This window comes from Triturus cristatus, chromosome 10, assembly GCF_964204655.1.
Source record: "Triturus cristatus chromosome 10, aTriCri1.1, whole genome shotgun sequence".
Taxonomy (NCBI): Eukaryota; Metazoa; Chordata; class Amphibia; order Caudata; family Salamandridae; genus Triturus; species Triturus cristatus.
Window position 1 is genome coordinate 979,212,381 of NC_140593.1, and position 13,607 is coordinate 979,225,987.

Sequence of the window (13,607 nt, forward strand, 5' to 3'; positions counted from 1 at the left end):
ATGTTGAATGTAACAAAACATGTTTGCAAATGTAAAAATAATAAGTTAAATTATAAAAAAAGATAACATTTAAAATATATCAAAATACATTTAATGTAAAATATTTTTAATTTTTCTTTTTTTTATGTTTTAACGTTGAAAATTATATATTTTAAAACAATGTTCATCTTTATACAGAAAAGAAGAGTTTGCATACACATCCATATCAATCCCATAAAGGTTATGTGAAAAGAGAAAACAGTAGGGAGGTTTTCTCTTTTAGGAATCTAATTGTGTCCTTCCCATTTGTGCTTTAGTGCCACTTTCACTCCCAAAGGAATTGTCAGATAGACACTAGGCAGGAAAATGCTGCTGTCCAATGCCCAGAGGGTATCATTGCCATTCCAGAGGTCTGTCCCATGCCCCGTGCTCTCTCACAAGCTCTGGCTAGACATTCTCTGGTCCAGGAGGAGGAGCAGGATTTATATATGGGGGATGTGTCTCATTTGCTTTTTTTACCCTCTGGGGGTTTGCGGCTCTGGCAGTGTAGGGCTTCCATTTTGGAATTAAAGGAGGTTGATGGCTGCCAGATGTGCAGTGCAGCAGATCTGGAGCTTGTGGATGGGAATGTGTTCCAGCACAGCTCACTCAGTCCCAGGATCAGGACCTCAAGGATGTCTGCAAGCTTCTTTACCAGGGAGCACCAGAGAAGGTAGCTAAGAGTATGGAAGTACAAGACAATGAACCGGTAGTGCAAGAAATGACTGAGGCAAAAACCAATGAAGTTTGAGGTTAAAAGAACAAATAGGATTTAATTAGCCATCAGGGGCAGTGGTTGAGTCTTTCTCAATACTAGGTCCTTCAAGAGTTACAATATTTCCATGTTGGTTCTATGCTATTGGTAGAGTGTGAACAGCAGCAACACAACCAGGAGCATGGTGAGCAGTGCCAAGTGGAAGCTGTGGCTCAGAAATATTTCATCCGGAAGGAAGCGCCAATTCAAAGACTACTCAAAGAGGAAATGTCGACCTGACCACATAACCTGAAGGGTTCTCCTAGAGAAAGGGCAGACCAAGCACCACCTGCAAGATTGCACAGATGGGCAGTTTTGATGTGGTCCGCATGAGCCCAAAGTGAGTGAGCAGAAGGAAGAGAAGGTAGGAGAAGAGCAGAATGTTCATCTTCCAGACTAAAGAAAAAGCAACCCAGAGACCAACAATTCTCCAGGAAGAGGTTAATGGCGTGGAAAAGGATTACCATGGCCACTGGGTTATTGAAGAGATACAGGATGAAGATAGAGTGGATGAGGTAGGAAGCACAACACGTGAAGAAGAAGACATATAATGCACATTACATTTACTTGTTTCAGTTCCATGTCTTCAGTGCTGTAAAACCTCCATACTTTCTTTGGTCTAACAGACTGCCTCTCTGTGACTTGTAAATTTACTCTAAAATGAGAGAAAAGACACAAGCTTCTTGGTCGCACAATAGAATCTGAAGACAAGCAACAAAGTGAAGAGGTAGAGCCCAGTAAACATATACTGTGCCAAGAGGATATTGCAACTATGGTCTGTGAGGTTGTAGAAGATAATGAAGATGTACACAAATTTTTCAGGATACACACGAGGCTCCATGTCCCCTTTCAGCGCGGTGGTGTCATTCAGGACACCCTCCACCCCATCCATGTACACCTCTGTATCTCTGTATAGGCTGCTCTCTGGATGACCCAGTAGCTGATGCCCCCTTCAGCCAAGCACAGCAAGGCACCGCAAGGCAGCTGGGCCTTGCCCTGCAAAGCCCTGTGCATGGTACCACTAGGGGGTCTGGCACACAACAGAGGGGACTTCCTCAGGTCAAAAATTATAATGCTATTGTAAATAAATTATTGCAAACATTTAAAGTGTTTAAATGTACAACTATTTTAAAGGTTTTTGTAATTTTGCCTAATTAAATGATGAAAATAGTATAAATATGTACTTATTTTGATACATTTATAGTTTGTTGTATATTTATGTTAGAAGTTTATTTATGAAAACATTTTTAATCAAAATTTCAATAATAAAATGTTTATTATTTTTTATATTAGAATACGTTCTGTAGTTGGGAAGGGAATATATTTTCTAAGATGTATTCATTTTAATAAAAAAACAATAATATTTATTTTGACAATTATATATATATATATATATATATATATATATATATATATATATAAAGACAATGCTGCATGAAATATTAATGTAAAAGACGGAACCCACAGAGGGTAATTAATGTATTCCTGGACCACAAGTCCCTGCATGCACCACAAGTTCACCACAATAGGTGTGGCCCACTGGGGGCAGTATAAAATAGTGCAAGCAAGGAGGAAGTCCGTTTCACGTTTTTGCAGTTGCCTGAGAAGAAGAGGCTGTTGCCTTGAAACGCGTCGGCACAAGTAATTAAGGATTTTCTAATATGCAGAGGCTGGTTTCTTTTTGTTAATGCAAAAAGGTAACCTTGGCTGGGAGTGCGAGCTCGAATGCTTTCGGGCCCTTGTTGGACTATTAAATTGCACAGTGCCCTGTCGTGGCGCTCGCACCATCTTAGAAAGGAGAGAAGCTGCGCAAAATTGAACTGAGTCACATTGCGATCAGCGCAGCTAATGAGGACTAATTCAACCAGCAAAGCATTGTGGGGCCCACTGTGGGCTTTTTTTTAATATAAAGACAATGCTGCATGAAATATTAATGTGAAAGACGGAACCCACTGAGGGTAATTAATGTATTCCTGGACCACAAGTCCCTGCATGCACCACAAGTTCACCGCAATAGGTGTGGCCCACTGGGGGCAGTATAAAATAGTGCAAGCAAGGAGGAAGTCCGTTTCACGTTTTTGCAGTTGCCTGAGAAGAAGAGGCTGTTGCCTTGAAATGCGTCGGCACAAGTAATTAAGGATTTTCTAATATGCAGAGGCTGGTTTCTTTTTGTTAATGCCGAAAGGTAACATTGGCTGGGAGTGCGAGCTCAAATGCTTTCGGGCCTTTGTTGGACTATATATATATGTGAACAAGGCTGAGGCAGGCCGACACGCGTCATGGAGGTCATGGTGGCAAAACAGCAATAAACAAAAAAATGGAGCACTTATCTTGTGGTTCGCATCTGTTTGTTCCAGTGGAAAAGGGGTTGCATCAACGGTGTTTGTGGAATATATATATATATATATATATAGTTTATAATTTAAGTTTTGGGAGTATGGATTTTTTATATGTTTTAAAGTTTAGAAAAATTGTGAATATTAATAGAAATATATTATTTATGAATAGTGATTCACATATTATTTTATATGCTAATGTTTAATTACAAATAGAAAGATTTTTATTTCGGAATATATTTTTTTATAATGAATTTTATTTTATTTTATTGATCAAAAATTACGTGTGATTATGGAGTTGATTGTGTATATGGTGAGCAGCACCTTGAGTAAAAAAAATTATATTGTAGTGGAAACAGTATATGTCACCTATTGAGGTGCCGATTCCGATCCGGTAAAAATAATTTGCGTACGACCCGTATCCGTATTTTTTTACGTACGAGTCGAAGAAGCACCGTACAAACGGCCAAGTACGATTCGTCCGTGAAAAATAACTACAAATAGCATCGGGAAAAGTCTACGAGAGTGCGTCGGAAAGTTTTCACGTCTGATTATCGTCGGGAAAAGTGTACGAGAGTGAGCCGGACATTTTTACGTGCAAATCGTAAAACACAAGTCCGAGCGCGCAAGTACGATCCTGACCGTCCGTCCGAATACACAATCGCACGTAAAAAGGACCGTACGGAGCCAACGAAGTAGGACACATGTACACGGGAAAACTCATGCCCGTGTACGAGCCATACAGCCCCCCACACCCCCAAATATGTCAGCACTGTACACCACCCTGTCCGCACTGTACCCCAGCCCCGCAACTGTACGTGCCGTACCCCCCCATGTATGCGCCGTACCCCCCCATGTACGCGCCTTACCCCCCCTGTCCACACTGTACCCCAGCCCCACACCTGTACGCGCCATACCCCCCCATGTACGCGCCGTACCCCCCCTGTAGGCGCATCACCCCCGCATGTACGTGCCGTACCCCCGCATGTACGCGCCGTACCCCAGATCCGCACGTGTACGCACCATACCCCGCCGCATGTGTACACGCCTTACCCCCCCGCATGTACGCGCCGTACCCCCGCATGTACGCGCCGTACCCCATATCCGCACGTGTACGCACCATACCCCGCCGCATGTGTACACGCCTTACCCCCCCATGTATGTGCCGTACCTCCGCATGTACGCGCCATACCCCAGGGCTGCACCTGTATGCACCGTACCCCCACCGCATGTACGCGCCCTCCCCACATGTATGCGCCCCCCCATGTACGCGCATTCCCCCCCATGTACGCGCCGTACCTCCGCATGTACGCGCCGAACCCCAGGGCCGCACGTGTACGCACCGAACCCCCACCGCATGTACGCGCCGCACTCCAACACCGTACCCCAGCACCCTCACCCAGCATCGCGTATGTACGGATCGTACCTACACGAAAAATACTCTTACAGAACCAGGACACTGTAAAACAGCACAAGGAGGGTCAATTCGACTCGCATAACACCACAAAACACGTCTACATGACAAAATACATCCCAATGACTGACCTGGCACATCCAAACAGGCAAACAGAGGCCCCAAATCACAACCACCACTTATAACACACCCACCAAAATTCAAACACAGCCGCACCCAAAAATGGAAAAATAAAAAGGGCCCACACACACAACCCATGAGCCTTTGCAACAGACCCACTGCTGCCAGACCCTACTGAGAAACAACTCCACATAGAAACTACTCCACATCACTCATACCTCCACTACACCTTCACACAACCTCCTCCACAAACATCCCCCTCTTCACATTCACACACACACTGTCACATTCACACCCACACACCCACAACCATCCACACCCACACCCACACCCAACACCATGCCCACAGACAAGAATCCAAAGTTCACAACGGCGGAGCTGGACCTCCTTGTCAACGAAGTCATCAGAGTCGAGCCACAGCTGTTTGGTACATTGGTCAGACAGACCAGCATAGCTGAAAAATCTGCCATGTGGCAGAGGATTGTCGATAAGGTGAATGCTGTTGCGCCCATCCGAAGGACCAGGCATGAATGCCAAGCCAGGTGGTACGATCTGCGCAGGGCGGTCAAGAGGAAAATGAATGAAGAATATGCCCAGACTAACATCACTGGAGGTGGGCCGCCCCGCAGACCCGTACACTACCATCCCTGGGAGGAGAAGGTGATGGCCCTGCTACCGCCGGTGGGAGTACACGGAGTCGAAGGAGTCACAGAGCCTGGTGAGTACACAAACAACTTACATAACATGGGGGAAAAGGGGTCCACACCAAATATACACCAAATGCACGCAACTTCCCCCAAGCACTCACCGCAAACAACCACACTCAAAAACCATGCTCATGCCACTAACGTCTCCATGCACCCTTCACTAATCAAGGCAAGGCTGTGTCCAAGCCTACAACAACCACAAACACAAGACTGGATGTCTGGGAGGCTGGGAGGGTGGGCCCCACACAACACATTGTGAAAATGAGACGCAGACACCAATGCCCTCAGCCCATATGGCATAGGTACATAACCATGCACAATGCACAGGGACAGGCAAAGTACTGACAAGGTAGATGACACTTGGCCCTGCTGTATGCAGCACAAGGCCCTCCTGGGACCACTGTACACTCAAACACCAACTCCACAAGCACAGGTATCTAGAACAGGAACTCACACTCACTGTCATGCCAGCATGCACCATGAGGGGACAGACACATCACCTGGGAGACCCAATGACAACTCACACTACACACAACAGCAGGCCCGGTCACAACCCCCCCTAACAGAAGCACACACACCCGGGGCAGGCAACGGATTTACACACTCCCACAATGGACATGTGACACAACAAGACCGATCCCGAGCCAAATAAGCATCAGAGCAAACAATCTACAGGTCAAACACTCAGGAGAACATCCCAATCTGTCCCCCGCAACATACCCATCCCCAAGTTTACATTGAGAGGAATGCTAGGCACATCGAACTACCTGGAGGAAATGTGTCAACTAGAATATGTATGAAACATAGATGTCGCATGAAACACCATTAACATTGTCTCTCTCTCACACACAGGGCAACGTCGTCGATCTCCCCCCAACACTGGGGGGAAGAATCACAGTCCCAGGCACCGCGTGAAGACGATCCCACCGGCAGGGACGACTCTCACCACTCCGTGGATGACCCCGGCCAACCTGGACCCTCTGGTGCCCAAGCCCCTGCAGCACCTGCGTCAGGTACATCTGTGCCAACCACCCCCCCCATTCCTGCCACATCCCAGGACACACCCAGGAGCCCTGCTCACACTGAACAACAGAGCCAGTCTGACCAGGAGGGACAAGGTTCTCCGGGCACCCAGGAGGAGGCAGGCAACCCTGCAAATGCCATCCCTCAGGGGTCCCGTAGACCCGATGTGCCCACAAGGGCAGGCCAGGCTCAAGTGGGCAGGGGTGGTGGGAGTGGAGGCAGGCGGAGGCACGAACCTGACCAGCCAGCTCAGGACACCGGTATGTCACACATACGCAAAATCCTGGAATCATACCGGCGTGACACCAGAGGCATCAACCAGGTCGTGTCAAGACTCTCCGAGATGCAGGGGACCCTCGATGACATTAAGAACCTGCAGGTCGAGCATCATGCCAGTCATCAACAACACCAAGGACGGATGGAGGCAAGACTGGCTGAGCTCCTGGCGGTGCACAGGGACGTGAGCCAATCACTCCGTCAGATCGCCCAAAGCCTGGCAAACCCTCCCTGTGCCACCAGGCGTAGACCAGCACCAGACACAGGGAAGGAGGAGGAGGAGGATTCATCTGACGGAGCGTCCCCAGCATCGTCAAGGCCTGCATCTGAACGTCCCCGGAGGAAGGTGGGTCGTCCACGGAAAAGACCGTGAGAGTCAGCGGACCATCCCCATCTCCCAGGTCACCTGGCCTGGCACCTAGCCCTCTGGCGCTACAGCATCACCTCATTCACTGACATTCTCTGCCACATGGACTTGCTGGTCACAGTCTGACCAATGATGACCAACACTGTGGTCTGGTCTCTGATGACTTCCAATGCCAAGGATACCATCTCCCCCTGTGTACTTTGGATTCTATTCCCCCGGTACAGCACCTAATTGTATCTACCAAACCACTTACCCCACTGTAAATAAATATTTCACTTTGGACATGAGACGTTCCTGTCATTTTGCATTATTCAACGACATATGTGTGTGGAAATGTCAAACTATGCCTGAGTGTTGAACCAACTCCAGCTATCCATACCCTGGGATCAGAGTCTGGTACAGGACACACATGGGTAACAAGGTATCATTCAATGTAGGCATGGAGCACAACACTCACCTGTGATGGCCTCTGGCTGCTGAGGGGGGGCTCGCTAAACTGTGCGGAGAGACCTATTAGGGAGAGCATCATCAAGGCGTAGAGGTCATGGCTCATGTGGAGGTTCCCGGGGAGGGAGTCCCAGGTATGTGTTGCCAGGTGGGAGAACAATGTCCTGTATGCTGGAGTACGGTGGATGTGAAGAACGGTGGCCAGGGCAAGGTTGGATGCACAGAGATGGCCCAACGGGATCTAGGATGACAGACGTACAAGGTTGGTTGGGGTCGGGGTTGTGGACTGCCTCCTGAGTGTGGGTGGGGAGTGTGGAGGTCACCCTGCAGCAGACAGTGATCCATTGCAGCTATCCATGGTGGACGGTGAGGTGGCTGGGGCGCAGGGTGTTGAAGCTGAGGTGTGCAGATGCCCCCTGGAAGTGGACCAGTTTCCTGGGAGTTTGGATGTACATGCTCCGTAGAGGGCAGGGCAGTATTTGACACGGATGTTGTCATGGACCTGGGGGATGGTCTGTCTTTTCTTGGAGTGGATCTATCTGTGGATTATGTGCATAATGCAGAGGGCGTTGCAGCATGAGGTACAGATGCTGTGGACTAGCATGGCATATGTGAGCGAGCCAAACATGATGCACACCATCTTGTGTGTGTGGCCACTGGGTGCTTGTGCAGGGCTCTTGCGGGTGGGACACAGGCACTTGACCCAGCTGGAAGGGGACAATCCTCAGATGTTCACCTCAGTCCTGTACAAGTCCAGCCTCAGGTGGCTCGTGTGCAGCCATTCATCAATAGATCTCATGCATACTTGAATGATGGAACTGCCAATGTCTGTGTCTTTGTTGAGGGTGAGGAGCACCTGGCTGTCAATGGCATATAAGCTGATGATGAGGTGCTGTGCGCATGTGATGGTGGAGAGGGGGGTCCTGGACACTCTGTAGATTGACATGCTGAGAGATGATACCTGTGCCATGTCCCAGACGATGACACCATACTACATGCTGAAGCCTTGAGTCCCACTCCCATGCCCTTGCTGGGCTACAGAGCCGGTGGGGAGTATTAGGGACGTGACCTGGTTGGTGTGACAGGGCCTGGAAGGCGGGGCAGCGCAGTGTAGGCAGTTGGAGTTGCACACTCAGCATGCAAAGGTGTCGTGTGTGTGCCCAGGGTATGTCTGACAGCAGGCATTAGATGTGCGGATGGACATAGCTCGGAGTGTGGCTGATACATCAGACTGTAGTGTGATGTGGGTAATGCAAGGACAGGATGGTGGTGCAATGTGCACCTTGCATGTGCTGATGGTCCAACCTTTGGCACCGCGTGGCGGCAACAGTGGCACAGACAAGCTGAGGACAGCAAAATGAATGGGTGGAGGGAGGAAGTGAGGAGCATCCTGGAGGCGTGTGTATTGCCAAATCTGGATACTCTGTTGGCCCTTGCTGCAGGGGCCGCAGCAGCAGGCGGCATCTCCTTGCAAAATGACAGAATTTGCACACATAGACTAGGATGTCAGAAGGACAACTGCAACAGGCGCGTGTGTAAAGTAAGGAGTGTCCAGTGTCACATGGCACACCCAGAGACAATGCATGCACAATCACCAAAGAAGCATGACACCGGATCAGGAAACTGAAGGCCGACCTGCGCACAGGAGACACACCCTCAGCAACTGTTGATGGCCCATTGCGTGGACCAACATGCCCAAAAACATACACGACCATGTACTCCATGCCCAATAGGGAGCCTAACCCATGAGCAACTGCATGCATGTTGCTAAAATACGCATGGACTCCTATGCATAATCTTCCACAACTATGCCAGATATGCCGCATGCAAAGTGGCAAGAGACCTGCATTGACAGAGATGAGGCACCTTGGAGTGTGACGAACACCTTTATTACTCAGCCTCACACTAAGGGAAATGCATCAATTGGAACAGACTCACAGGTCATTTGGCTGACCATGTGTGACCTACACTGGACACCCCCTTCAACACACAGATGTGTAAATCCTACTGAGCTGGCACACAAGTGAAGTGGTTGAACCTAACACCCCTTGCTGCACTCGGAGAGTCTACAATTCCCCATTGAGCCTCATATGGGGATTTCCCACACTATGTCCACCATTAGCATCCCGTATGTTCCTTGGAGACGTCATACACACATTGATGCCTTCATCAGAATCCACACACCATTACAGATGACTGTCAGGAAGGGTGACCATCAATTCATGGGAGCCATGCAACACGTCATGTGGCCCATGGTGAGTCGACATGTATGCATGGTAACACAACATGCACAGGAGCAGTCCCCACATATCACAAACACGTACCACCCACAAAATGCCTTGCTGCACTCCTTACCCAAAATGACTTTTCACCATGTCTGTGCATGTAACTCTGATCCAGCACACGTTGCAATACTCATGAGGAATAGCAGGAGGGCAATGATGACATGAGCAGACGACAGCCGCAAGAACCTGGGGAGGACAGACACACAACAATTCAGCCAAGAGCTAGTAATCCGCAGACATGTACATGTACTCCACAGGAATGATGTTGTCACCATGCCCTTAACAAATTTAGTGTCCCAGCTAATATGTGTGGAATGACATCATCACTTGAATGACACATCAGAACACACCTCCAAGTCACTTAGCACACAGTCAGCTCGACACACACATTGCAACATATGCCACACAAGGCTCAAAGCGTGCACACTCAGACACAGGGTCTCACCATCATGAGAAGAAGTTGCGGATAAGCTGACTTCGGATGTCCTCATCCTCATCCTCACTTGCCCCGTGCCCGAGCCCTACATCCTCCACGGGTGGATGATCCTGCTCATCCGGATCAAGGATGAGTGGCACAGCCTTCTCCACTGCCATGTTGTGCAGCATGCAGCATGTTGTACTTTAAAATTTGGGACCGCGTAGGAGGCAGGGTCCTACCCCTGTCTATCCCGGTACTAGCGAACCGCAAATGGTCAATGCGGTATGTACAAGTGCTTTGTGTAACGTTTTAGCTATGAATGCACTATGTATACGATATTATACATCACTACGTGGGTTCCATCTTAGAGCGGTGGCCATCTTATGGTTGCCCTCACATAGGCTACATATCATGAAGCAAATACGGGCCTTTTAGAGCACATGTGCCTTCCTTTGACTTCTCTGTGACCTGGGCTCCGCTGCCCCAGGTCAGTCCGGTCTCACGAGCTCCCCGTCCTCTGGCCACCTGTGATTAGCATCAGGGCTTGACACACCATAAAGCCTTTTCATCCCACACGAGCCTCCAGCTAATCTCTTTCACACCTGACTGTTCCTGCTTTATGGCTTGTTTTCCAAACAGGAGATGCTCGTGTTTATTGGGGCCCGTTGATATCTGATGTGGAATCTGAGCCTTGCTGGGTAAATAATTGTGGGCTGGCTTAACTGGAATGTGGGATGGTCATCATGACTCTGCCTTTTCGTTTGTAATGTATACATTTATATGGCCATATCATAAAACAAGGAATGTATGCCTGAAGCAGGATATTTTGTATTTAAGGAGAAGCCCGTTTCTGTAACTTTAAGCAGTCTCCTGAGAACATACACGCTGTTGTACTTCTAGGATACCTGTAATTGGTCTGCAGCCAATAAACTGATCTTTGACTTCACCCAGAAGACTCTGTGTTTCTGTAGGTCTGAAACAGGAAGAACCCGAAGTCATAGGGTGTGTTCCCCTGCACCGCTGGGCTTAAAATTCCCAGTACTTCAGTTGGCGCCCAACTCGGGACGATGTCAGCGGTACCGGTCCAAGCCAGAGGTTCGTGAGGAGCTTCGTGTGGAAATTCTGGAGGAAGGCCGCCACTTCATCGACCCCTGCATGTCGACGTGGTCCGAAAGTCTTTTCTGCGAGGTTCTCCGCGTCCCGACGGCTACGAAGGACTGCTGCCCTGATTAATCGCCCTGTTTTGAACCCTTGACGATTTTGGTAGAGCGAAACAATCGAGAGAGTCTTCTGGTGACGCCATCGATCATCGATATTCAGTTAAGTATAAGTGGAGCGTCTCCGAGTTTGTTTGGTATCCTTCGGGATTTTTGGTATCCTTCGGGATCGCTTTGATTTGGAGCTTGCAAGCGCCAAAGCCAGAGGACTCGTGTATTCACGAGACTATCGTAATCGATAATCCTTTGAAGTTTTGAAACTAGACTAGTGAGTGAAGATGCCTGGTGCTAGTGTATTTGGAAGATTGTTTTGTTTGGGTTGTGGAAGGGATTTCCAGTTAGAGGATTCATGTCCGGTTCCTCCAATTGGAACTCCAACTTATGAGCTTTATGTAAAACATGGCGTGGGCCCCATTGCATATAATGAAGTATGGATCCGATACACCAGAAAGGACGGTGTTTTAAAATGGCCCCAAAATGGTAGTTTCGATACAGATATCTTAGATAATTTGGAAGTGAAATTGTTTAAAAAGAAAGCCCGGCCGGCGATGTTTGATTCTTTCCGCCTATGGCGAAAGGAAGCCAAACAGAAGGAAATTAAGCTAGCCAAAAGGAATAAGAGAGAAAGAGGTATGTCAGTGATGCAAGCAGCTGTGCAAATTAAAGATAATGAGGAGGAACAAATGAATGAACAGTTACATAGACAGCGCAAACTAGGGATCGATAAATGTTACCCTGTTTTGTCACCCCTTGTGCAACCTGAAGCAAAAGAGAATGAGAAAGATTCCCTAATGTCCCATTTGCTAAGTTCGCCACCCCCGTATGCGCAAAATGCCACCGCACCTCCACAGCTTGTAAATGTGCAGCCCCCAGTAAATATACCGCAAGTCTTCCCACAACCGCCAGCTCCTCCTCAGCTGGCTCCTATCCCTGCAGTGCAGCCCTCTCAAGGGCCGCCAGTTTTGCTACCTGTTGCCCCCGCGCTTCCTGCGACTTTGCCTAGCACGCCAGCGGCCTCCTCTGGCGCTCCTTCTTACACTACCCAGGTACCTGTATCTGAATCCGTTTTACTTCCCTCTGTCTATCCCCCCGTTTTCGCCTCAACTTCTCCTTCAGCACGACAACGACTAGCTAATGTAGTTACTAGTTTAATGTCGCCTCTCTTTGGATCATCTAGTACGACTCCTGGTTTACAACGTAAGCAATTGCGTAGTCAGCTGCCTGGTCCCGACGAGAAAGAGGTGTTAGATCATCTGGCGCGTAGGTGGATTGGTTTCCCTTCACTATATGATGTGGAATCAGTTGTTAACGTTTTTCACCAATGGGATGCCCCAACACAGAGGTATGTCTTTGACAAAATGTGTGAATTCCTCTGTGAGGAATTGGAGGATAATGGTGCAAACCCAAACCCACAGGAATTGTGTCGAGTGCGATTTGATTTTGAAACAGGTACAATTGTGGGTCCCAATGTAGATAAAGCAGTTGCGACTTTACTGTCCCTCAGAAATGGTGATTGTCAGCAATCATTGTTCGAACAGGAATTCCCTGTGGGGAAAAAGGGAAAAGCGCGACAATACCCTATGAGAGAAGTCCCTCCGGTATGGAAGGAAGCTGTTGCGGCTGATGCCGCTAATGGCATTGCTGCTATGCCAGCTCATTTTCAGCGTGTTTGGGTGCATGTCCCTTGGAAACGATCTGAAGTAATAGCGCTTAAGCAGACATTGCCTGACCCCCGTAAAAACCCTACAGGATATTACAAGGAGTTATCACAAACTGCAGAATCATGTGTCATGAATCTGGCTGACATAGACATGTTATTTGGGAATGTGGTTCCACAGCCTTTATGGGGATCCATTTGTAATGTAGATCACGCTGTAGAATTGGGTAACACATGGGCTAATATTATTGCTGCAGATGCTGGACAAGTTGGTGGCGCGAAGCCTGATCCTTTAGTAGCAGAACTCCCTGGTAGAATTATCACATACATGAAAACCATAATGCCCGCGATGCGCGTAAATTGGGATAAACTATCCGCATGTAAGCAGAAGAAAGATGAGACAGTGTCCGATTTCTTTACCAGGTTTGAAGAAACGTTCATCGACCACAGTGGTCAAGACATGAGCACTGAAGGTGGCCAACGGTTATTTGTTGATAAATTTGTGCAGAATCTACTTCCCGAGTTGTGTAAAAAATTAAAAGACTCAGAAAGTTCCTGGGCTGTTTCC

The 13,607-nt window shown here is 48.3% G+C and overlaps 1 pseudogene; it reads right to left on the bottom strand.

Moving 5' to 3' along the window:
- Positions 1 to 481: 481 nt before the first annotated feature.
- LOC146796362 (dol-P-Man:Man(5)GlcNAc(2)-PP-Dol alpha-1,3-mannosyltransferase-like) lies at positions 482 to 1,786 on the bottom strand (annotated as a pseudogene).
- Between the last annotated feature and the right edge of the window lie 11,821 nt (positions 1,787 to 13,607).